Raw genomic sequence first — 24,958 nt, forward strand, 5'->3', positions numbered from 1 at the left:
CTAAGTCAAGAGCATAAAGGTTGATGGTTTTTCAATTCGTACCCTATAACTAGAGGGAAGCTCAGGGTGTGATTGACCATTGATTATTCTTGCTCCAGTTGTTTCAATGGTTGTAGATAATGCTAATTGTTAATTTTTGTACATCATGTAGATTTAATAATGTTGACCCAAATCAACTATGCTGCCCTTATTAAAGACCATATTTTGATTGACCCAAACTATGTTGACTGGAGGAGGAACATCAAGTTACTCCTGTCTACAGAAGGTCTGATGTCTGTCCTGGATAAAGAAGAGCCTGAATTCCCCAATGAGAAAAACCCTGAATCTAAACCGGTCTATGAGTTATTTCGTCAGAAAAACTCTAAGACCAAACTCCTCGTGTTAAGTTCTCTGAAAAATACCATCACTGATTCTGTCAAGGATTTGTACTTGACGAAGGATCTGATGGAGGAGTTGAAGAAGATGTATTGGAGAGAAGAAAGACATGCCCATCATCAACTGGTGACACTCCTCCATGGCACAAAGATGACTCAAGGAGCTCCAGTTATAGATCATGTGATGAAAATGCAGAACTTGTTCCAAGATCTGGATAACCTTGGGACATCCTTCAAGCTGAATTATACGATAGATTTCATCTTCTACTCTTTGCCTCAGAAGATCTACGGATCGTTTATCGTTAATTATAACATGAATAAATTCTTTGTCGAACTCCCTGAGCTAGGCAACATGTTGCAAGAGGTAGAAGCTGCATCCAAGAAGTAGAAAGTGGAGGTCTTGACTACAGAGGACAAGTATTCTTCCTCCAAGCCCAAAGGCAAGAAGAAGAAGAAGAAGGTTGACAAGGGCTAAAGCCCTAAGGTCGGTGCTAAGGGAATTCAGAAGAACAAGGGCAAGGGAACTTGTTTTTATTGCCAAAAGGATGGACATTGGAAGAAGGAATGTCGTGCTTTCCTGGCTACTCAGAAAAAGAAGTAGGAGAGGAGGAAGAAGGTATTTCTGAAACCTTAGTCATTATGAGTCTAATTTGTCAGAGAAACCTACTAACACATGGTTGGTGGACTCGAGGTCTACCACCCATATTTGCAACTTGTTGCGGGGTTCAAGCTAACAAGAAGGCTGAGTAAGGATGAAGTTCGTTTGAGAACGGGTACAGGAGCTGAGGCCATTGGAGATTTTACTTTATTTTTTAGTAGTAGCACTTTGATTTTAAGGGATTGTTTTTATGTCCCCCTATTAAGAGGAACATTGTTTCTGTTAGTAGGCTGGTAAAGGATGATTATACCTTTTTTTTTGGTGATAAGTTAACTATTCGGTTTAATAACTCTTTTGTTACTACTGGCTTACTGGATAATGGATTGTATCTCTTAAAACCGGTACTAGAGGTAAATGAGATCTCCAATAATTCTATAAAAAAAAATCTGCCCAAGATAATTCAACATATCTTTGACACTTGAGGTTAGGTCATATTGGAGTAGAAAGGATAAATAAGTTGGTGAAGGATGGACCTTCATTGAAGGTAGAACCTTATCCAACCTGTGAGTCATGTCTACAAGGAAAGATGACCAAGAAACCCTTCTCTAACAAAGGAAGAAGAGCCAAAGCTGTGTTGGAATTGATACACTCGGATGTGTGTGGACCCATTAACGTTCAAGCGAGGTATGGTTACGAATACTTCGTAACCTTCACTGATGATTACTCTCATTATGGTTACATATACTTGATGCACCGCAAGTCGAAAACCTTTGATAAATTCAAGAAATTTTAAGTAGAGGTTGAAAAATAGTTAGGTAATTGCATCAAGTGCCTCCGATCTGATTGAGGAGGAGAGTATTTATTAGATGAGTTCAGGGACTATCTGAAAGAAGCTGGGATTATATCTCAGTTGACTGTCCTAGGGACACCTCAACAGAACGGAGTTTTCGAAAGGAGGAACCGAACCTTGTTGGACATGGTTCGGTCCATGTTGAGTTATTTAGAACTACCATTGAGTTTTTGGGGTTTCGCACTAGAAACTACCATCTATATACTAAACAGGGTACCAACAAATTCTGTGACCAAAATACCTTTTGAATTATGGAATCGGTGCAAGCCTAGTCTCCAACATGTTAAGGTGTGGGGTTGCATAGCACATGTAAGGAAATAACATACAGATAAGTTGGAATTCCGAACAGATAGATGTTATTTCTTGGGATATTCTAAGATTACAATAGGCTACCGTTTCTATGACCCTGATAATCAGAAAGTCATAGTTAGTAAGCATGCAACATTTCTTGAGAATGACATGATCTCACCAAGATCAGATCCAGTGGTCATTAAAGAAGTATCTAATGACCAAATGCCCTCTGCATCTACAGAAATTTCAATTGATGTGCCCACAGTAGAGCAACAACCTCAAGAGCCTAGACAGAGTGGGAGGTCTATCCGACCACCAACTCGTTTGAACCTTCTCATAGAAGAATATCAAAAGGTGAAAGAATTCCACATGGTGTCTGATTGTTCAAACACAGATCCTTATACTTACGCTGAGGCTCTTAAGGATGTTGGCTCTGTGAAATGGCAGGAAGTTATATGTAGTGAAATAGATTCCATGGATTCTAACCATGTCTAGACTCTTGAAGATCTACCACAAGGAGTAAAACCCATTGGTTGTAAATGGATCTACAAGAGGAAGAGAGGAATGGATAGGTGGAACATTTTAAAGCAAGACTGGTGGTGAAGGGATACACTTAGAAAGAGGTATTGACTATGATGAAACCTTCTCACCGATAGCGATGATTAAATCCATTCGGATTCTATTGTCAATTGCTGCATACCACGATTATGAGATCTGGCAGATGGATGTACAGATCGCTTTTCTTAACTGTTATCTTGATGAGGTCATATACATGAGTCAGCTAGAGGGTTTTGTTTCCCCAGGGGATGAAAATAAGGTATGCAGGTTGTTGAGGTCCATTTATGGACTAAAACAAGATCCCAGAAGTTGGAACATCCATTTTGATCATACTATCAAGGAATTTGAGTTTGAACAAAACATTGATGAACCATGCATGTATAAGAAAATCTGTGGGGGTGCTATCTATTTCCTTGTCCTATATGTGGATGATATACTACTCATTGGGAATGATGTGGAGTTGCTTTCATCTGTAAAGATGTGGTTATCTAAAACATTCTCTATGAAAGATCTAAGTGAAGCCAGCTACATCCTTGGAATCAAGCTTGTGAGAGATCGCAAAAAGAGGATGTTGGGATTGTCACAATCCACCTACATTGACAAAGTGCTTGAGAGGTTCAACATGCAGGGTTCAAAGAGAGGAAATGTGCCTCTTAGACATAGAATCGGTCTATCCAACTCACAATGTCCTCAAACTCCTAAGGAAATTGAGACTATAAAGAGAGTTCCTTATGCTTCTGCAGTAGGAAGTCTGATCTATGCCATGTTGTGTACTAGGCCAGATATTTGTCATGCTATAGGGATTGTGAGTCGATATCAATCCAATCCAAGACAAGAACATTGAACAGATGTCAAGGGGATCCTTAAGTACCAATGGAGGACCACAGATTACATCCTTGTATATGGTTGTGATCAGTTGTCAGTAGTTGGATATATAGATTCGGATTTCCAAACTGACAAGGATGATAGAAAGTCTACCTCTGGGATGGTTTTTATGATTGACGGGGGTGCATTGATTTGAAGGAGTGCCAAACAGAAGTCAACTGTCGATTTCACAACAGAAGCTGAGTACTTGGCAGCTAGTGAAGCAGCCAAAGAAGGTGTGTGGCTCAAGAAAATTCTTGACAGACTTAGGGGTGGTGCCTGAGCTAGTGGAGCAACCCATACAATTATTATGTAACAACAGGGGAGCTATAGCACAAGCGAAGGAACCAAGGGCTCATCAGAGGAATAAGCATGTGGTGCAAAAATATCACTTGATTCATGAGATTATTCAACGTGGTGACATAGCCATAGCTAAGGTTGACACTGCAAATAATTTATCGGGTAAAGTTCATGGGTAATTGGCACTGATGTACAGAACTCCTATTTGAATTAATAAATTTTAATTTTGATTAGCATGATCAGTTGTTGAGCTCAGTTATTGTCCATAGCTATTCATACCTAAAACTGTTCACCACTAGGGATGGGACTGGACATCCTATTCGGCATGGTGGTCACATTATGTGTGCTTAGGAAGGTTATTTTTCAAGACACAAATGTGAGTGTGCATTCAATGTGTACATTGGACCGGATCACTTGAGAATTTCACATGTAGTGTACTGTCAGTTTATAAAGAAAATAAGATTCTCTTAAGTAGTTCACGATTGGTCCCTTGACCTGAGGGGTCCTTATCGTTGCACTCATATGTTGAGTGTTTTGGTGTACCAATGGTTGATGTCTCTCTCTGACTATATATCGGTGCACTGGACTCTCAGTGTCTGACTATATTTGAAAGAGATGCCCAACATGGAATCCATACCCCATACGTTGGGAGTATGTTTAGGAGAGTATTCTAAACAAGATTGGACACAAATACGATTTCGGTAGCATTTTCAAAATGTTTTTGAAATGTTTATAGATGTATGTACTTACAAAACATTATCTATTTTCTTGAACATTTTGTTTGAAATGTTTTTCCTCCGTCCAGTCGAGGTAATTGAATCTCTCGATCAGCATATCAGTTCATTGAGGTTTGACAGTGTCGTACACATGCCTTATATTGAATCATGCAACATTGCTTTGTTAGGGACTAATGCGTGTTTTAACTACTTACCTTGGGTGTTGATTATTACATCTGCTTGGCATCTTCAGTGTTGAACATTTTAGAAGCTGAGTAGAATCCCATTGCGATCCTACCCCTTTCCTTTCGGTTCCATTCATTTACGTAGTACGGTTGATCATGATTTCCTTTTCGTGATCCTCTTGTAAGATTAGATCTTATAGTAGGATGGAGGAGATTGTTAGAAAAAGAAAGATATTGGGTGAATATTGGATATTAGACCCAATATTGGATTCCCCTAGCAATAAAGATCTTTCCTTGTTGGGAAAGATTGTATGGGTTGGTAATTGAGTCACAATAGGAAGCTCAATATACCTTGCCCATGTGAGTCGCCATTTTGAGAATGAGAGATAGGCAAATTTTATAATATATAAGAGATTGCCAAAAACTCAAAAGACACACAAGGAACCCAAAACCGTGGAGCTCTCCCTCCCTCTCCTAGAATCATTTTCTCCCTCTCCCTCTCTTGGTGTTTGATCTTAGAGAAAAACCAAGGCCTTGTGTTCCTTGGAAGTGTGGAGGAGTTAGCTTGACCGTGCGGGGAACGCAAATGATCGTGAAAGGCCTATCATTGGCTGGAGGTCTTGCATCTGTAAAGCTCTAGGTAATGATCGATCCCTGTATTGTTTTGTTATTGAATGACATTTACCATCGATATCCATGATCTTGTTTTCGCTTCCGCTGGATCACACTTTATATGCTATCAGTGATTCGACACTGTTTCAATAAGTAAGAAAGAAGAATAAAAGAGAGGCCTAGGATCCTAAAATTAGTTTGAGTGTGAGAAGCCAAGCTTGGAATTCTATCAAATTGCTCCCAAAATCTAAGGTAAAGAACATAACCATAGGACCTAATCCTAGTTCTAAGTTAAACTAATGATGACTATCATCACCTTGAATGTTATAGATAAAGCATTTTTAGATCCAAACATCAATTTACATGATTGATTTGATGATGAGAACCTAATTCCATACATGCATGTTAAATCTCAACATAAATATCAAATTCTATTACTCTTTAGATTGACCTTCTCTTAGTTAAAATGATATAACTCCACCATAAAAACTCTATTTGTCTTGGTTCCAATTTTTTCAGAAACTAGACTCACAGGGCTGCATTTTATTAGAAGAAACCATTACCTAGTTATGTCTCTAAGGTAGTTAAAAGTTCATTTCATGTTGCTGTCAAAATCGAATCCTGCTGTTTTTTTGACAGATTGACCTTTGTGTAATAAAAATGACATAACTCCATAATCCAAACCTCATTTTATTTGATTCCAATTTTTATAGAAACTAGACTCATAGAGCTACATTTTCTTAGAAGGAACCATAATCCAATTATGACTCTAAATGAACCAAAATTTCACTTTAATCCAAGCAAATTCTGCAAATGAAATCTCTGGGCGATGCATTGGGTGATTGACCCAAACGCCTAATGCAAGGCCCGGAGTTGCTAAAGCATGTGTTTTTCATTCCAGGACTTTGGGAACCAGTTCCTTGGTGTGTAACCACCTCATACATGTGCATTGGGATTTTAGGAACCATTCCCTACCTTTGGAACCATGTGGACCCCACCTAGGTAGCTAGAATGAGGGAGAATTAGCTTTAAAATGCATTTTGGATAAGGGACTGAACAGCCAAACAGGCCTTAGTCAAGGCTGGCTTATACATAGGAGGGCCCCAGCCCAAAAATACATTTTATGGTACTGTTCAAACTGTGGAGAGAAAAGAGAGAAGAGAGAAGGAAGAAAGAGAAGGAGAAGAAGGAAAGGAGAAGGGGAAGAAGGAGAGATCAAGGTAGGGAGCTTGGGATCGATTTGCCATAGTTCAAGGTGACCAAGCTGAACCTTTGTTATGTCCATTTCCTTTCGTTTTCATTTCAGTCCATAGTGTTTTAGTTCAGTCCTAGTGCTTTGTGACCATGGTTTGGTATGTATGCTATGGAATCATCATTTAAAGTGTTAGGAAGGGCATGGATCATCCATGCATGTTGAATCTAAGGTGTCTAAGTTGCTGATTATATTGATTATAACCTGTGGTTGTGATTTAATTAATTTTCAGCCTTTATCCATGCTTGTAATCCATAGGTAGTGACATAGAGACTCCCTAACTGTGCATGCATGATGTATACCATACATATCAGTCCATTAATGCTATTGTAATGCCTTTTTATGCTTGATGTCTGTGCCATCTCATGATTTGGAGCTGCCACATAGCAATTCACAGCCAAGCTTGACTTGTCTTTGTGATGTCAGAACCTAAACTATGTTCCCCTTGGATAACCAAGCCATGGCTACCTGAATTTCATCCAAATTTGTCTTAAATTAATTATTGCAACCCCCTAGACTCATCCCTGGTCGATTTGGGACCAACCCAATAGCCCAAGACTGATTTAGAGCCTTGAAACCCGTGCTCTACAAGCACTGGGCGATTCAGTGGGTGTTTGGCCCAAACGCCCAGTGAAAGGCCTAGTAATGCTGTTTTGGCCAGAATTGAAATCAGCCTTTTGGGACCATCACTCTCAAGCCTAGAACAGTGTGTAAAACCCATAAATGACCTAAATACCCTACCCCAACTGCCCTTGTTGTCATCCATGCTTTGGGTACTCAAGTGGGCCCCACAGAGCCAAGTATCCACACCCAGACTGGGCCAAACATGAGCTGCAGCCTTTGGCCCTAATATGCAGACTTGGTAGGACCATGTTCAAGTTAATTTTCCCTTAAAATTATTTAAAACTGGAGTGCTGCATCTCTAGGTGATGCACTGGGCGTTTGATCCAAAGGCCTAATGCAAGTCCCAGAGATCTGTAACTTGTTGGTTGTGTACCCGAGACTGAATCCAAGCTAACCCAGACCAATCCTAGGACCACAATCAGATGTGATTCATGTTTGATTATTTTAATTGTCCAATTAATTTAGGTTATAACCCTAAGTACGAGACACAGTGTCAGACACCGGTTGGGACCGAGCCGATAAAAGAGCAAGCAAGAGCACTAGAAGGTGAGTGGAATTACACCATGAGTGTAGGTATAACATAACTAATGGGTCATCACAACAACAACAACAATATTTACTATCGCTAATTACTTTAAATTGTTTTATATTTTTATTTTAATTATGAATCTTATCTGATGGATATTGAAAATGGATGATAATGCTTATATGTGGAATTGCTAGATTAGATGTCATAGTCGGCTTGGGAACGAGGCTTGTGGTAGCCCGTAGAATGAGATGCGATTGACACCACCCGACTCATACTATGTCATATAGAATGCATTGGGCTAGGGTATCATCACCAGTGCTATGAACCCTTACCAACAGGGGTTTAGGTGTTGGATACCACAAAAGTGTGAGGCAAATATCTCAAGGAGGCATTGCTCAGTCAGTTGACCCATCATGATCATTAGGATGTGGTGGTAGCACAAAAATGTGAGAGGCCAATGTCTCAAGAAGACATTGCTCGGTCAGTAGGCCCACCAGTCAATAGGGCTGGTGGTAGCACAGTGGTAATCTAGAGGGTTGGTCCGGCTGACCTTGGTGACTGATGCGGGAGCTGATCGGTCCTCTCTGACAACTCAATGGGTGTATCGCGGGAAGGGGTTAAAAGCCCACACCAGGGATGCATGTGTATTGGGGATTATTGTAGCACTTTCACCTGGCTTAGTTGTGATGTTGGGTGGCTGAATAATAATAAAGAATCTCGTTTCATATAGGATTCATTTGGTTGTGTTTGCATGTGCATGCATGGTTATATTTCATTCACGGGCTTGGTGGAGCTCACACTCTTGTATATTCTCTTTTAGGTCATTTTGCAGGTACTAGTTTACCAATAGACGATGAAGCTGTTGATGGAACTATAGATCTTCCTCACGTTGTTCATCTATAAAAATTTTATAATTATTTAAATTTCTTTCTCTCAAGAAGTGTAATTATCAGAATGTTATACTTTTGAGCATAAATGGATATATATATAGTATAACATAGGTATTTGAGATTTTATTATAAATGATATAAATCATCTATGGGTAGTTCAGTCTTCCATTGCACTCTGATATCCACTTATTATCTTTTAACCTCATTGTGTGGTTTGTGACATGTTAGTACTGCTTCTGGATCCTTGGGGATTGGCGGATGGCGTAGGATATCCGGGTCACTTGCCTAAATCCTCCCAGGGGTGGTTTGGGGTGTGACAATTATGTGTGGAACAAACAAACAAAATGTTAGACAACAAGGCAGATAAAGAAATCAATTGGATGTGTTAATTCAGCCAATCCTACAGAAGGGGAAAGATTTTATTTAAGACTATTATTAAATCACGTAAGAGGACCAACTTCATTTAGAGATCTATTGTGTGTAGATAAAGTTAAGTGCTCTACTTTTAAGAAGCTGCTCAAAGAAGAGGCCTGCTAAAAAGTGATAATGCAATTTTTGAATGTTTAAAAGAATCAACTCACTTCCAAATGCCAAGGATTGTTCGTAAATTTTTTACAATGATACTTGTTTATTGTGATCCAGCAGATGTTATGAAGTTATGGAATGATAATTTTAAAGCAATGTCAGAAGACATCAGAAGAACAAATGGGACAGGTGAATACCAATTATTACAAACATTAACAGATGTAAATTCTTTCTTACAGAGGATGGGCAGAAGCATAAATGACTATGAATTGCCAAAACTTGGAAAAAATCCTGAACTTTCAAAGGATTATCAGCGAAGAGAGACTGCAGATGAATATGTAATTGAAATGCCATTGGAAGAATATAATGCACCAAATGAGCTGAATTTGGAGCAAAAACATGGTTGTAATATAATCCTAGAGTATGTGGAATCAAAAAAGAGTGAAATTTTTTTTTATTGATGGGTCAGGAGGTATAGGGAAGACATATTTATATCATGCACTACTAGCAACACTACGATCAAAGAATGAAATAGCACTTGCAGCTGCAATAATGCCAGGAGGAAGAAGAACACATTCAAGATTTGAAATTCCCATAAATATCAATGATTCAAGTATCTACAGTTTCTGAAAACAAAATGCCACGACTGAATTGATACGTAGATTAAAACTTATTATATGGGATGAAGCACCAATGGCTAAACGACAAGCAATAGAAGTAGTTAATAGAACATTATAGGATATTATAGGAAATTCAGACTCATTTGAAGGAAAAGTCATGGTGTTCGGAGGCTACTTCAGACAAGTTCTCCTATTTGTTCTTCGAGCTACAAGAGCTGAAATGCTAGATGCAAGTTTGGTAATGTCATATCTATGGCCAAAAATGATAAAGATGCAATTAACAACAAATATAAGGGCAAGACTTTATTCAAGTTTGAGTGAATTTCTATTACGAGTAGGCAATGGTGAAGAACAGACTGATTCAGAAGGTTTGATACGCATTCCAGATGAAATGTTGATCCAATACAGATTTGGTTGAAGCTGAAGAAGAATTGATAAAGACAATATTTCCTTCATTACATGAAAAGGCTCATTCGACTGAATATACTAAAGAACGGGCAATCTTGGCAAGTAAAAATGAAACAGTAGATAAATTAAATGAGAAGCTTATTGAGCAATTTCCAGGAGATAGTGTTATGTATTATAGCTTCAATTCAGCAACTGATGATGCACAAACAAATTATCCAGAAGAATTCCTCAATTCATTGGAGCCTAATGGACTTCCACCTCATAGATTGATCTTAAAGAGAAACTATCCAATAATGCTGCTATGGAATCTAGATCCATCACAGGGAGAATGCAATGGAACAAAGTTGGTTTGCCGTGAATTCAAAAGAAATGTTATTCTAGCAGAGATAGCAATTGGATAATATTCAGAAAACCTTGTCCCTCTTCCAAGAATACCATTGTGTCCAACAGAAAATGAAGGATACCCTTTTCATCTAAAAAGAGAGCAATTTCCAACTAAACTTTGCTTTGCTATGACAATAAATAAATCACAAGGACAAACTATACCACATGTTGGAGTATATCTACCACAACCAGTATTTTCACATGGACAATTGTATGTCGCTATGTCAAGAGGAATAGCCATGTCAACAACAAAAGTTTTAGTATCAAAAGACAAGGAAAGGAAATAGAAGGGATCTTATACAAAAAACATGGTCTACAAAGAAGTATTATTACAAAACAGATACAATGACAAGTTATTTTTATAATATAATAATATATATAAATAAATTAAAAGAAAATTCTAAACTATCTAAATTACCTAGATATATTAACATTTACTATTAAACCTTTTTCTATTATCACAGGGAAAATGAGAAAAACATTATCACGAGAATATCAAGCTGAGGGGGATTATCAACGTCTTGAGAGTTGTACATACAAACTGTATAAATTTCCATTACTAAAGTATGTCATATTATTATTTTTTTTTATATTTTGAACATTTGTTATTAAAATACTGCTTCAGTGTTAAAATATTAGCTTAATGTGTTTTGGCCCCACTTGGGCTACAAGCAAACCGATTCTCAACCTGAAGCCCGGAAAGTCACGCCCAAGACAGTTATACCGTCCTAGACACGTCAGCAAAGACAGTTGTAAACTTCTAAGTGGGTATACATAGATAACCGTAATTCATGTGCCAAATCAGGAACGATCCCAAGATTTGAGGGGAGAATCTCAGTCCTTATAAGGATTTCCTAATCCGAGCATGTAAGGACCACCTTACCAGATCGGAGGGATGGAATAGGAAAGGGATTGGGCCTTAGCTTGTATAAATAAGAGCCCTATTGCTCATGTAAAGAAGACTCATTCATCTATCAATAAAGAAATCAAGAAACGTAACAGAGTTATCTTCGTTTTTCCCTAATTCATTCCTAGCCCAGGGTTAGCTTGAAAGTTGTACTGCCTGAGGGTCTTCCTCCAGTAACATTCTTTGTGCAACATTTTGGTGCCGTCTGTGGAAAGCAAAGAACAGAGACCTGTGAAGATCCCACCATGACTAATACTAAAAATCGGTCAAAAGTCACGAGGGCCACCGCTACCGCTGTCGCCGCCGCTGCGGCAGTCGCTGCTCCAACTACTGCTCTTGCCATCGCTCAAGGAGGAGCTTTGGCGAACCTGCAGCCTCTCGCCAGGCGACGGAGGATCCAATCCTTGAAGTGAATGAATCACGATAGGAGGAATCTAGTCCCAGACTCCCGAGAGACCCACTGCGGTACATGATAGTGGAGCAATTCGATGCGTTGCAGGCTTGTCACACCCCAAACCACCCCCTAGGAGGATTAGGTAGGTGACCCAAATTGCATAACGGCAATCCGCCAAATCCCACGGATCTAGAAGCAGTTCTTACATTCACGGTCCCACATTCATCACTTTACCATAAGCAAGATCAAAGTGCTGCAAATAAACTATAATTATAATAAACAAAGAGAAAGCGTAGCAATACGGAAATGAAGGTGATATATACATATACAAAGTGTTCTGAAACATTCCCACCCAAATACAACCCACAAAGAGAAACAAAGCTGACAAAAGCTAGAAGAAAGAAATACACACACATATATATATATATATATATATATATATATATATATATATATATACAGGGTGAGATAACTCAACCCCAAAAAGAAAAAGAAAACTAAGACTGCACCACAAGCACAATGGGGATAAACTCCTAACAAAAACAAAAAAGAGTCCCCAAGACAAAAAGCATCAAGTACACTCTTCAACGGTCTTCATCAATGACCACCGAGAATGCACGCATCATCGGCACGACCTCCGTCGGGGTCCACACCAATATCATCATAATAACCAGGGCTCTCCTCCTCGTAATGAGCCTCCATGCCACAGTGGCATCCACCTACAGAATTATCTAAAAGAAAAACATATATAACAGAGTGTGAGCCCCACTGAGCTCGTGAGCGAAACATATCATCATGCATGTACATGCAACCACAATCCACATGATCCTACATGATATGCAAGTCCAGATTAATTATTAGTCACCTAACAGAAAGTCAGGTTAGTGCTACTACAATCCCCAATACATATATCCCTGGTGCGAGCTTGGTTACCCCTTCCCGCGATAGACCCATTGAGTTGTCGAAGAAGATTAGCCAGCTCCAGCATCTCCCTACCCAAGTCAGCCCGCCTGATTTTTTGGATTAACTCCTGTGAGGTAACCAACTCAATATCAATTCACCCGAACCGGTGCATAATCATCATATGTGGCATTCCGCCAAAAATTCACCTTTCGATGCTTCCCAAGCTTTTAGCCCGAGGCTTCCCAGTAAATCTGCCCTGGGGCATCCCAGCTGTGCTGAGGCTTCCCGGCATAAATGCCTCTAGGGTTTTACGGTAGTCCTCACAGTTATCCACCACCTGAACCCCTGTTGGCAAGGGTGCGTAGCACGGGTGATGAAACTCTAACCCCATGTCTATATGGCATCATATGAGTCGGGCGGTGTCAATCGTATCCCATACTACAGAGATACTACGGGCTACCACTGGCCTCATTTCCAAGCCGACTACAGCATCTAGTCTAACATTCACAATCATCAGATAATAATCATAGTATTGATCAATAGACAATCATTGTGTAGTAATTTGTGTAATTGAACAGAATTAAATAACACAACATATATTTATTTAGAATTTTAATTATCGGCAAAGTAATATAGTTACACATACATATATAATAATACTTCACTCACCTGGGTTTGGTTCTAAGAAATCAGTTGTAAATTCAGTTCCAGCTGCAGTCTGGCTGTAGGCCTCGAGCACGAGATCAAATCCTAGATATAAATCAGAATTTTTCATTTTAATATTCCAACCTATTTCTGGAGGTTCTAGGGTTGATCTAAGCTCACTGGGTTGACCCGGTGCACACTTGGTTTTCACTTGGAATTCTCTGGGCCTTAGGCCTATGTCCCAGTGCATCATCCAGAGATGGTGGCCTAGGGGTAAAATGGTCATTTATAGTGTTGGTACCTGGCCCTAGGTTACATTAGGCTTACAGTGCTGTCCCCAACTTGACAGTACTTTAGGACCAATCATAGGCAGGGTTTTCAAGTCTTGCGGGGCCCACTTGGGTTCCCAAGCCTGAATTCCTATAAACAGATATGGGAAAGGGCATTTTGGTCATTTTCCACCTTTCCATATAGTTACATGGCCAATGGGTGAGGTCCCCCAAGTCAGAGCATCAAAACTGTAACTTTTCATTCACTGGGCGATGTCTCTGGGTGATGTCTGCATCGCCCAGTGCATCGCTCAGAGATTTCAAAAACGAAATCTGGCTGAGTTTCCAAGGTTGCTAGCCATGGGCAGTGACCAAACCTTCTCCCCATGCATGTTAGGGTATTAGGTACCCTCTGGGGTGATCTTCACTCTGGTCTAAGTGGATTTTCAACTGACCCCACACTTTGCTGCCAGAGGCTGCCCAAACAGTCCTAGTAAATAGTAACCATGATTTTTCCAACATCCCAGACTTGGTTTCAGCCACATGCAAGGCTGATTATAGGTGAAATACACTGATTCAAGTCTACCCTCACATAGGGTTTGGTCCCATGCAGTCAAGACAAGGATTCAGGGCTCCAAACAGCTAGCTATCAGTGTAACTGGGCAGTGCGGTCATGTACAGCCAGGTTTTGGTTCCAAGATTAGCAAAACAGACCTGTAAAATCTCATAAAATTCCCAGATCTTCCATGCATCATACTTACATGGTAGATCTGGTACAGTCCTTGGCAGTTCCCAGCTGTTCTGGGCTGCCAGAGAGCAGAAACTCATCAAAATACAAGCATCAAAGGGAGCAGCAGGTATGAGCAGAGATTTGTATACCTGCACAAGTCTATGGCTGCTCGATTCCAGGCTTTGGATGCAAGGCTGCCTACCCTCTCTTCCTTCTTCTCTTTCTTCTTCTTCTTCTTCTTCCTCTCTTTTCTCTCTTTTCTCTCTTCTTTTCTCTCCCACAGTTTGAACAGTAGCCAAAGGGTTAAATGAACCCATGGCACTAATATTTACAGGCCCAGCCCATACTAAGGCCTATTTGGCTGTTAAGGCCCTTTTCCAGAATGCATTTTTTACTGCATTCTCAGTCATTCTGGGCACACTGGTGGGGTCCACAGTGGTCCAGGGGTATGAGGTGGTCCCTCAGACTTAGGGAGAAGCCTGATTAGAGTGAAAACAAGAACTTAGATGATAATAGGCAATATGGAACTTAGGACTTGGAACATAGGCTGTCGAGTAATAATTTTATACTTGCTTGGTTAGCTCCTAAATAGATAATGTTGGGTAAATATATGCTATCATTCATAAGCTATAATGAATTAAATATAATCAACCCACAATAATTCACAATGATCTAAACAAGAGGAACTAAGCATATATATATATATATATGAATATGTATTAACTGATTACAAGTTTCCAATTGTTCTACATTTCTGCTTGGGCATGATTTCATCCATTCTAGCCAAAATCACAAGATTTCACTTGTGCCAATTCCAAAACATCTGATTTGTTCCATCCAGACTTAAGATTACATTCATCCACCACAATGAAAAGTTTGAATAGTTCACCCAATCATCTAATCAGAAGAAAAGAAGAAAAGAAAAGGAGAAAAGGGAAAACTAAAGGAAAAGAGCAACATAAAGAGTTTCACAAAGATCGATCAAGGACTGGATCAACAAGAGCTGAAATGATATAACTCCAATGAACTGCTGGAGGAGAACCGAGCTAGGCATGTTCACCACCTCTACCACCACGACCAAGGAAGGCATTGAGATCTTTCACCTCTCTCTCGATGCCATCTAGGCGTTGAGCCTGGTCGGAGCATTGCTTCTTGATGTCGTCAAAGCCGTTTGCCACCCTAAGAGTCAATCGTCAAATGGCCATCATGATATCATTGCCTCCCCTGGGTGCACTAGAAGTACCTGCTGCAGAAGGCCCTGAGCCCATGAACTCCAAATCATCACTATCATCCCCATCCTCCTCCATGTCACCTCTACCACCCCCGTAAGGCACCTGCTCACCTGCACTATCATAATCATAGTATAAGTTCATTTTCTACAAGGCATTAAATCCAATGGGTCCCTCTGTGCATGTTCCCTTGGGTTCATGGTTTAGATCAACCCTAAGGAATAAGAAGATCCTGGTAAGCAGGCGACCATAGGGTAAGGTGTTATTGAGAGCAGGATTCATCACCGCGCGGGCCATGTGTTGCATGACCATGTGAGGCAAACAGATGGGCTGGCCAGTCTATAGAGAATGAGCCAGAACAACAGACATCAGAGGAGGTACTGTGCTGTGAGCTTTGGAAGGAGCCAGATTGGTCCTGGCTATAAAGATCAGAACACGCTGCGAAGGAGGAAACTTGGTAAGGTCGACATTCTCCTCATAATTGTCATTGGTGAGGATCTTGAACAATTTCCTGCTCTCATCTGAACACAGGCATTTGTCTGGATGACTGCCTGGAGGAAAGTATACTTGCTCACCTTCTGAAGGAACACTAAGAAGAATCCCTAGCTCTGTGGCAGTGAAACCAATGACCACTCCCTTTACATAGGAGGTCAGCTTGTACTCATCATCTTCCTCCTTGGTCAGGACCAAATTTGCATAGAACTTCCTGACCAATGTGGGATAGTAGAAGTCCGGCTGAATGAGCATGTTGGTCCACTGTAGTCTCTCAAATCTAGCCCCCACCTTGTAGGCTAGAAGCTCCTTTACTGTGACATCTCTCTCGACTAGAATCTTCTTGTTGAAGAGATGCTCCCTATAAATCCCTTCGATCTTTTCGGAGGTGAACCGGTGGAGGCCACAATGGATAGGTCTCTCCTTCTCTTTGGAGCCATGATTTGATTTCCTACACACAAGGCACAAAACCGAAGAAGGACAGTAAATGTAAGCCCAATTGAAATGATGATATACAATTGTCAAATAATTATAGAACTGGAATGCTTGAATGATATGGGAATAAATTGGAGAGAAGATTATGCATGATGAGGAAAAGAAAATATACATATGCATATGTAAATGACAAGAATAGGGATATGGAATATAGATGCTATTTGAGGTATATGAGGAGAAAAGGAACAAGATCAATTCATTCATGAAGTCTACATGAGATCCCTAGTGTAGAAATATGAGATTAACACAAGCAATGTGTGTGCTCTTAAATATTATGTTTCAATCAATGTCAAGCAAGTAAGATATTGAATAAGATACCCCACAAAGAGACAAGGATTTATTCATTAGAGGAAAAAGGGGATAAGTATCAAGGATTATACAAACAATTCCAAGAACAAGTAGTGCATTGAGGATACTTCAACTGAATGAACTATTTAGAAATAAAGGATTTAACACAATTTAGACCTAGAACCAATTCAAGTAGAACCATCTACACTTGGAAACCCTAGCATACTACCTTCAAATGCTTGCAAAAGCTTTAAAATGTATAAGGAATACAATGCACAACAAAGAATCCAACCATATAGTGTCATTGATCGATTAGGGCTTGATTTACACCTAAAACCCTAGCCTAAAACCGATTTTGGGCATGATCTTGGCATACATGGCCATGAAAGTGTAAACAAAATCAATTCCAACCATAACCTAGGTTATCCATCTCTAATCGAAGAAGAAAGGGATGAGAATATAAAGAGGCACAAGCCAAAAGTTCTATGAATGGGGAAAGGAATATGTGGAGACAAGTAAATCTTACCATGGAAGAGAAAGAGGAATGGAAAGAGAAAGATTACCTTGAGAGTGAGAGAAGGGACTTTGAGGCTTGAGATTGCAAGTGATCCACCCAAGAGCGTGCTTGGAAGCCCAATCGAAACCTTGGTAGAGTCCTCTCCCCTTGCCATTGTGTTTCCCTCTCTTTGGAGCCAAAAGTGAGTTTTAAAACTCACGGCTCTGTTTTGTTAATTCTGAGAACAGACAAACGAACTGAACCACTTATCGTGGCTTCGCCCATTGATCTGTCCCGCATAGAACTTGAAATTTTGGGGGGTATTAGCCTGAGCGGATCAAGGAGCGGATCCACAGTTATGAGTCCGCCCGTAGATCCGATCAATTCATTTCCTCTCGGCCTTTTGACCTTCTGAGAATGGACGAACGAACGGATTCACGTTCCTCATCCGCCCATTAGTCCGCTCTCCTTGTTTTCGCGGAGGAGCCACGAACGGACCCAGAGTACTGACACCACTCGTGAGTCCGCCCGAGTTATTTTAGGTTTTTGAGCCCAGATTTTTGGAGAGCTTTTGACCTCACCTATGTATGATGATTTTATGCCTATACCTAGGTTAGACACCCCGATTGTGTGACCCATTTATGGGGACCACCTCAGCCTTGTCTAATGCCTTGAAATTGAAAGGGATTAGGACTTATACCCGACTGGGCTAGCCAAGGAAATGGCAAGCATCAGTGTACGCTGTGACTCCCCTCCTATGTGAGAGAAGGAGAGCTACCCATGTGGATGCAAATCCTCAGACCCTGTTAGTGAGTGAACCTAAACCCGGTAGTGTAGAAACCCTCGATGGGGTGTATAGAATCCAACCCCTAGTTAGACCAAAAGATGAGATCTTAGGCTAGATCATAATAACTCAGCCCGAGTGAACGTTAAAGACCACGTGTACTTGGGAATCAGTCATGACACCTCAAGCTAGCGACGACTCTATTTGTACTATACTTGGTTCATCCAAACTTTGTATAGACTCATAGAGGAAATCCTACAACGTGACCTGGTTTCCAAAGAGACCTAGTATACCATACCTAGAGCTACCCTAATTCCTATGGATCGACTCAGGTTATAGATATGTCCATAGGAATGTGAATGTAATTCTTTAACTTATACCTATAATTGGTGTGATAATAAAAAACATAATGTGTCTTTTCACCCTTGTGTGTGGTAGATTAGTTTTCCTGAGCCACAAGTGTGACTTTGCCTTGACCTTACCCTGATAGCTAGTTGAACCCTGACCATGGACCACTAGACCCTAGGTTAGTAGAGGGTAAGTTTACTAATGACTAGGTAGGTTAGTAATGGACCCTGTTTAAAGGAAGTGACTCAGACTTAGACCATGAATGGATTCTGTGGTTCTCGAGAGAGGACTAGTTTGGACCTTTCCCTGTGGGATAATTGTGGTATAGGGTTAAAAGTTGTGAAAGCTAAAACTGAAGGATGTAACAAGACCTTTTCCAACAATAGACATGAAGGGAGTAATGGGTCACCAATGTGTTCCCTCCATGTTGGGAGTGACACATATGGGGGTCCCATCAATATTCCAAATCATCCTGAAATTGGGATAGGTAATAATATAACCTAAAGTGAAAGCATTCGAAATTTAGACCCTGTGTTGGGAACTAGGCAGGTTAAGCCCTGCAACCCAAGAAAGACCAGGAATAGTAAAAAAACCTGTGTGGCATCACTTGATCTAGAGGTTCTAGGAAACTTCATGTTCTTCATCACACAGTTTAGTGTAGAAGACAGTGGAGTTGCCTCTGGAATGTGGAGACTACCGACTCCTAACCTAATGATGCTTAGGGTTATTATGAATCACACCCTTGTGGTAATGTGACCCTAGGTAGAAAGAGAATTGGATGACCTGACCTGCTGTGTCATGTAGACACTGCCTTACTTTGACCCGACCTTGACTTAGTGTAAGGATGCGTAATCCAAGCGTTGTTATTTCAACAAGCCCTTATACTTTGAGACCCGAGTTGCCTCAAACCTCGAGGATGAAATTTTTCATAAGGTTGGGGGGATCTTACACCCGTACCCCAGATATCTCCTTATACCCGGGGCAGTTTGGACCTTTACCCAATGGGTAATGCCTTATGACCATAGTCAACCCTGATGACCTTAAACTGGAAATACCATAGAAAGACTCCCCTCAAAGACTTGGAAGTGTGGGCCAAAGCCCCACAACTTTCCTTGAAGTTTAGGCCATGACAGCAGCACCGGAGTTACGAATGGACACACTCTTACTGAATCCACTCGAGGATCCGCTCGTGCTGTCATCAGCCTTTTGGATTATTTTCCCATGGGACCCACACCCCCGTGTCCTAGACACCCTAATTATACCTTTGGACCATATGGACCCCTGTCCTCACCATTGATTGGTTGAGTGGGCCATGAAAGTAGGCCCACAAGGCTTAATTTAGGTGAATAATGAGTTTTATACACCCTAGCCTAAACCAAACAGACCCTAGTGGACAATTAAGTCCAATGGACTTAGGGTGCACCCCCAACATGACCTAATGGACCTAATGGGCATGGCTAAAGCCAAACAAGCCCTAAGACCTAAACCAAAACCCATTTAAGACCTATGGGCCAACTACATTCTAAGGCCCCTAAACCAAACACATCCTAAGGCCCATCTAACTCCTTAAAGGATACCTAACCCCTCTCATTCACTCATCTCTCCCCCTCCCCCATAAACCGTGGAGGAGAAGAGACAAGAGAAGAGAGAAGGAGGAAGAAGAAGGAGAAAGAAGGAGAAATAGAAGGGAATAGGAGGGGAAGGCAAGAGGATGGAAGCCATGGCAAGGTAGGTGGCATCCCCACACCTCCTCCCAAGCTAGTCGGACCCAAGGGAGATGAGAAAGAGGAGGAGAAGAGATGGAGAGAGTGGCTGGAGGAAGGAAGCTCACCAAGGTAAGCTCCCTCAACCTAGCTCTCCCTCATTTTTCCTTTCATTTTGTTGGTTTCTTAAGCTAGGGCTAACCTAGGGTTCCAAATCGGACTCAAGGTGAAGCTCGATCCTAGTTGGGAGCTCTAATGGATGTTGACCTAGGCCTCTAAGTGCTGCAATTGCAGCCATGGCCAATGAACCCTTGGTTTGAACCTTGAATCCCAACCCATGGACCAATGTGAGACCCAAACCTTGTAGGATCTTGGATCCTTGAGGTGAGCCTAGGACCTAGTGACCCTAGGAAGGCTTAGACACCTCTCCCTTGTTCCTGAGGTGCCAAGGAGCTCCAAGCTTCAAGCTGGAGCTGAAGCCCTCTGCAATCTCGGAAGAGACTGCTGGCGGACGAACGACCTAATCCATCTATCGTGGTACATCCCGTCAGTCCACCTAGTATAAACCCTGTGTGTTGGCCTAAGCGAATGAAGGCACAGAGTCACTCTATTTGCCTCCACCCGAAGCCTATTGCTCTCAGGTCCTGTCTTAGGAATGGAACGGATGCAAGGGCGGACCCAAGAAGCACATCCGCCCGTGGATCCACTCCCTTTTGTGATTGCCTCAGGTGTCGAACGGATGCACGATCGGATCCAACTGAGATGTTTCGCTCATGGGTCCGCTCATTCTATTTTCACCTTTTGGCCTGAGCGGAGTCAGGGGGCGGATTCACCTCTGCTGAGACCGCTCGTGCTGTCTTGGTTGAAATCTGATTTTAACCTTATGGGCTCAGTGTGGGATACTTCTGTACATGATTTAATGATTGTTTTTGTATTCCTAGGCTACCCAACTCGATAAAGAGCGGGAAGCCCAGGTGAGATTCATGTCAACCACACATGGCGACGCCTGTGTTAGGTGAGTGGGTTCTAGGTGTTTTGTTGGGTTTGATTATTATGTAATTGTTAATACTAAGCATGTTAGGGTATATTTATAAGCATGGTACGCATTGCATTTTATTCAATTGTGAATTGTTGTGATTATGTTAGTATGCTCACCATTGTATAGGGCTACGGTGCCGGGTGTGTCGGTACCGGAACCCCAATTTAGTTAAAGTATGAAAACTGTTGTATATCATCCTGAACTGTATGTGCCGTGCCGTGATGGTACCTGGGTACTAAATGGAGTGGGACGTTATGCACTCAGAATACCTCTCGGGACGATAGGACCTGCATATAATATATCTGTGGCTAGGACACTTGTTCCCTTATGCTACGACCCTTTCCAACAGGGGTTTATGTGTTGGATAGTCTGAGCACCTGCAGTCTGTTGAGGTGGGAGAGGCCAGGGCAGGGGTAGTGATGGCTATTGGGTTTGCCATTGGGTGGTCATGATGGCTTCTACCGGCACAGGTCCCCTCGTGATAATTGAGGTCTCACTGGGGGCGATAGGATAAGTGACCCTCAGTGTTTTTTGAGTTATCACAGTAGCATATACTTGACCAATAGAATTGTGTGCTGGGTGAAAAATGAATCTAACATTAGCATGCATCATTCTGTTTGATATTGATTGTGTGATGTGTGCGCATTCCCCTTTGCTCCCTCACTAGCTAGTGTAGCTAAGCCCATTGTGCAACCCCTTTTTAGTTGATTCTGCAAGAGGTACTACTTGGATGAACACCGCTGGATGCGAATCAAGTGGAGCCGATGGCTGTGGCTTGGATGTAGATGTACACCCAAGATTGGTGCCCTTGGGGCAATTAATTTTATTTTATTATTTCTGTCCCCATCTCCACATGTATGTATAAACTGTGTGTTTATTTATAGGGAGAGTAATGAATGGTTACTTATGCTAGAATTGTAATATGTGTTATCATTAAAGAACCAATGCTCTATAATTTCACATGATTTAATTAAATTTCGCTTCCGCTAACTTTGTATTTGGAACGATGCATTCCTTTTGTACGTTCCTTTCTGTTATCAAGAAGTGATGACAGGGTGGACTGTGACTCGGGACATTGCATCCGCGATCCTGGTAGGTGTTGGGATGATGTGTGATTGTCCCAGTCATACCCCTATGTGACAATATATATTACATCGGGATAGGGGCGTGACAACGACGATGAATGTCCTTGTGACGATTGTACCAACGGGGCCTATTGATGTTGGGATTTAGTCCCTTTTAATTCTTTTTTAGGCCTTGTGCCCTTGTATAAACATTTTACTGTTATACTCTTATATTTTTTGTATGGTTATGTCATGGTCAGCTCAGGTTGAACTCTATAAACTATATGTATCATTTAGCAGTTTGAATATGGAGTATCTACTAATGTAAACGCTTTCACTTCTTTTGATTATCATAAAATGTAAAATTTCCTTTTTCGTACTCTGATATTACTGTGATTTAATATTAGTTTATGACTGTGATTTGGGACACCATCTGTGATCCTTGTGACTTATTGGGATGACACATGTCATCCTAGTCATACCCTTTATTGTATTATATTCCTTATTGGGATAGGGGTGTGACAAATTTATTTGGACAATGTAAATTTGAGAATGGTTTTATTAAATAAGATTTAGCAAACCATGTGGCTTCTGCTTCTTCAACTTTTGTGATTAATACTAATAATGACTCAGAATCTATAGCATGGCATGCTAGAATACGATACATAGGTCGTGACAGGATGATAAGGTTAGCTAGAGAAGGCCTTCTTAGCCCACATGCTAAAGTTAACCTACTGACATGTGAGCCCTATTTGGCTGGTAAGGCCCATCGGAAGCCTTTTGGAAAGGCAATCCAAGCAACCCAGACCCTAGAGCTTGTCCATTTAGATATCTACAGACCAATGAATGTGAAGGCACGTCATGGTGTTTCTTATTTCCTTACCTTTATTGACGATTATTCGTGATATGGTTATGTCTTCTCGATCGCTTATCGCTACAAAGCATTAGATTGCTTCAAACACTTTGTAGTAGAGGTTGAGAATCAACAAGGCATGAGTTTAAAAATCTATGCACTGACCGAGGGAGCGAATATCTGTCAAATCAGTTTAAAGAACTGTGATGAAAGCATCTCACATACTCTTGGCAAAGGTGGAGAATTAATAACTCATAATGAGATCGCCAGAGAGAGTGAGAGTGATCATTAGTCCAGTGGGAATGCACCTCTTAGTAAAAGCGCACGACTCGAAACTCAAGATCCTTTTGCGCGTAGGAGTACAAGTGGACATGTTTTCCGTCATCATTTTGAAATTGAAGGGGAAGTTATCGTTTGTGTTCCAAAGGATGGGGATGGACCAGCCTCAATAAGAGAGACACTCTCCTCTCCATCTAAGGAACTATGGTAAGTTGCTATGGAAGATGAATTGAGTTCTATGAGTAGGAACCAAGTCTGGGAGTTAGTTGACCTTCCGCTTGAAAGTTAAGCCATTGGGAACAAATGGTTCTTGAAGGTCAAGCGCATGGTAGATAGTTCCATTGACAAGTATAAAACACGCCTTGTGGCGAAGGGATATACCCAAAGAGAGGGTATAGAATATTATGAGACGTTCTCCCCTTTAGTGAGAATGACCTCCATTTGCCTCATTCTAGCCATTGTTGCAAAATTGGATTTGGAACGCTATCAAATGGATGTTAAAATTGATTTTTTCAATGGAGAACTAAATGAGGAGATCTTTATGGCTCAACCCGTGGGTTTTGAGGTGAAGGAACAAGAGCACAAAGTATGCCATCTCAAATGTTCCATCTATAGCCTTAAGCAATCGTCCAGGCAGTGGTACATTAGATTTCATCATGTCATTACCTCTATAGGTTTTGAAATGATTGAAGAGGACCATTGTGTGTATGTAAAACGGTCCAAGGTAGGTGTCCTTATCCTATCCTTGTATGTTGATGACATCCTATAGGCTAGGAATGACACGGAGTTAATTGTCGCCATTAAAGAGTGGTTGTCCCCTACTTTTGAGATGAAGGACATGGGTGAAGCCAACTTTGTCTACCCTAGGAGATTTCTTAGTTTGTATCAAGAGACTTACATAAAGAAATTCCTGAAGCGATTCCATATGAACAACTCGAAACCCATAGACACTCCAATGGATAAGGCATGCAATTTGAGCTAAGACCAATGTCCTAAGAGTGATGAAGAAAGAAACAAAATGTCCAAAGTACCATATGCAGCCGCTGTAGGCAGTCTGATGTATGTGATGATGTGCACGCATTCAGAAATATGCTTCGATGTTGCTATGGTTAGCCATTATCAGAGTAACCCAGGACTAGTTCATTAGCAAACCGTAAAGAGGATCCTTCAATACTTGCGTGGGACTACAGACTTCTCGCTCACCTTCAATGGTTCAGACTTGAGACTGAGGGGCTATAGTGATACTATTTGGGCTAGTAATAGAGACGAGCGCAAATTCACTTCAGGGTATGCATTTGCTCTAAGAGGCGGCGCTGTTACTTGAAGTAGCAAGAAATAGACCTGTATCGTCCTATCCACGATGGAGTCAGAGTATGTCGCATGTTCAGCAGCAGTTCAGGAGGCCATTTGGCTCAAAAGGTGCGTGTAGAGATTCAATGTTTCTACTCACTCAGACAACA

The sequence above is a fragment of the Telopea speciosissima genome, unplaced genomic scaffold (genome assembly GCF_018873765.1).
Source record: "Telopea speciosissima isolate NSW1024214 ecotype Mountain lineage unplaced genomic scaffold, Tspe_v1 Tspe_v1.0020, whole genome shotgun sequence".
NCBI classification, from domain to species: Eukaryota; Viridiplantae; Streptophyta; class Magnoliopsida; order Proteales; family Proteaceae; genus Telopea; species Telopea speciosissima.